Raw genomic sequence first — 2,704 nt, 5'->3', positions numbered from 1 at the left:
CCTCCGGCTGGTCAGCTTACAGTGCCCCCCTTCGGAAAGTTCTCAGTCTTTGCTGCAGGTCCTTCACTCGTTTTTATTTGCTCATTTGTTTAGTTTGCTCCGCATTGGTTGGAAACAGACTTTACGTGTCACGCCTGCCTTCTGCCAAAGGAGCATCCCACCTCCCCCTACCTGCTCTGGCCCTTGAGGACAGGTTCGTGCTGTCCATTGATTCATCTAACAGGGGCTGGCCACAGACTGCATGTTTTGAGCGAGTATAGGAAGAAGTGGACCCATGTTTCTCAGCCTGGGCATAATTGACATTCGGGTCTGATTATTCCTTGGGTGAGGGCTGTTTTGTGCATTGTAGGGTGTTGAGCAATATCCCTCTGCCCACTAGGGGCCAAGAGCAACACCCTCAGCCTTCCCACCGGTCTTGACAATCAAAAATGTCTCTGGACGCAGCCAAATGTCCCCTGGGAGGCAAACTCAGCCCCATTGAAGAACTACTGCTTTTTAAGGGGCTTTCCTAGGGGCGCCTGGGTGGCTCCGTTGTTTGAGTGTCTGACTTCACCTCAGGTCATGATCTCACAGTTTGTGAGCGTGAGACCCACATCCAGCTCTCTGCTGTGAGCACAGACCCCCGATTTGGATTCCTTCTCTGCCTCTCTCCCACTCATGCTCTCCCCCTCATTTATATGCAAACTGCTGTAAGAAATGATGACAGCTTCCTTGAGCTCAGACACAATTGTGCCTACACAGCAACACCCCCAACCCATTTAATTCAGGACTTTAGTTGACTTGGGAAACTAATTTTACCTTCTCAAGTAGTCATTGGAGCTCAAGCATGTGAAACTACTCTCGGTGTGTGCGATCACCCTCTAAAGAGTATAGTAAAACCTTTGTTTCCTTACTGACTGCCTGACCTGAAAGATAGCGTCCTATTTGCCAAGAACAAAAGTAACCACATTTTTAGATAGAGAAACTCTATCTAAATAGACAGAAGAACTCCATAAAAACCTGCTTCTTGCTCCTTTTCCTGCTTCTATTCTTTCTAGGGCCTGCACCACCAACTTTACACACACCTCATGATGCAAATAATGTATGTCCCCCTTGTAGGGGGCGAAGAGCTAATGATTTCTTTTTCTTTTTTTTAATCTTTTATTTATTTCTAGGAGAGAGAGAGAGAGAGACAGCGTGAGCAGGGGAGGGTCAGAGAGAGAGGGAGTCACAGACTGAAACAGGCTCCGGGCTCTGAGCTGGCAGTCAGCACAGAGCCCGACGCGGGGCTCGAACCCATGAACCGCGAGATCATGACCTAAGCGAAAGTCGGATGCTTAACCGACTAAGCCACCCAGGCGCCCCATAATGATTTCTTTAGAATAGGCAATATCTAATGAAGGACCAGGGGAAAATGATCGAATGAAGCCATCATATGTGCATTCTAGACCTCCACCACCAGAGCTCGACCCCTCCACGTCAAGACCTGGCTCCAAGGAGTAACACCTGGGCCCTTGTCTTTGCTCTAACCAGTTTCTGGATGCCTGAGAGGATTCACAGTCCAGACCACAATCCTCAGTAAAAGCCCCTGGACCTCAGGCAAAACCAAGGCTCTCTCCTTTCTGAGTCTCCCGGACGCTGTCTATACCTGCACTCTCTCTGTACCTTCAATAAACTCTGCTCTCACGGCCTGCCAGCTCACATTTTATTTCTCTCCTGTGCACAGCCAAGCACCCTCTTGGCTGGTGCTGCGGGACACCGTCTGGCTCCTCGGACTGGCCTGGGGGCAAGTGTTTCATCCTACTGGACAAGGCCCGACTGACCACAAGATCATGACCTGAGCCAAAGTCGAGTCCAATATGCTTAATGGACTAAGCCACCCAGGCACCCCAAGCAGATGCCATTTTTTTAAATGTTTGTTTATTTCTGATAGAGAGAAAGAGCAGGGGAGGGGCACAGAGAGAGGGAGACACAGAATCTGAAGCAGCCCCAGGCTCTGAGCTGTCGGCACACAGCCCAATGCGGGGCTCGAACCCACGAACCGTGAGATCATGACCTGAGAAGAAGTCGGTCAAGAGCCACGTAGGTGCCCCCCCACTCCCCACCCCCCAGTTAACACTTCTTATAGAACCACTACGAGGTCCTCCCCATCTCCACTGCGGTCACCAAGTATCGTGCCTGGGCCACTCCGGACCTCATTCTCTCCGTCCCTCGGCTTCCACTCTTGCCCTGATGCCACATCACTGTCCACATCCTCACCCAGGGTGACCCTTTCCTACCTCACATCAGATCTTGCGGATGGCTCTCCAGCAAACGTAGAATAAAACTTCCTTCTAGCCAAGGTGTAGAGGGCCCCATTGTGCCCCGGACTCCCTCTGGCTCTCCCAACTGGTGCAGGCTTTCCTCCGGTCCCTCAAAGGCACACAGTGCAATTCGGCCACGGCTGTCCCTGCGGTCCCCAAGGCAGGCCGCTTCTACTCCCTCGTCTGGCCTTCTCGGCAAAGCGGCCACTGGCCTGCATGCGCGGACAGGTCCCCTGACCTGCTTCCTTTCCTGGAGCTCACCGCTTGTTTGTTCCCGTCCTGCCCCTGTCCTGTGAGCTCCGTGGGTCCGGGGACCTTGTGGGGTCCCAGCGCTCAGCAAGGGACCTGCTGCGTGTATAAATATTTGAATGCATGGATGAAATGAATGGTTACTGGTCATTTCTTGCAGGTATTATTCCCAA

General features: G+C 52.0%; 1 long non-coding RNA gene across 2 annotated transcripts in view; it reads left to right on the top strand.

Annotated features, from left to right (window-relative positions):
* Positions 1-1,670, top strand: part of LOC144225802 (uncharacterized) — a 2,040-nt gene extending 370 nt beyond the window's left edge. Inside the window, exons 2-3 of one of the 2 annotated variants that reach the window (XR_013333392.1) lie at positions 94-193; positions 1,428-1,670. This is a non-coding gene — a long non-coding RNA (uncharacterized LOC144225802). Of the gene's footprint in view, positions 1-93; positions 194-1,360 lie in introns of both variants that reach the window. The other variant, XR_013333393.1, reaches the window with a different exon arrangement.
* Positions 1,671-2,704: the final 1,034 nt, after the last annotated feature.

Source organism: Crocuta crocuta, unplaced genomic scaffold, assembly GCF_008692635.1.
Source record: "Crocuta crocuta isolate KB4526 unplaced genomic scaffold, BGI_CrCroc_1.0 scaffold142, whole genome shotgun sequence".
NCBI lineage: Eukaryota > Metazoa > Chordata > Mammalia > Carnivora > Hyaenidae > Crocuta > Crocuta crocuta.
Note: the sequence above shows the minus strand (reverse complement) of the source record. Positions and strands in the feature narration are given on the sequence as shown.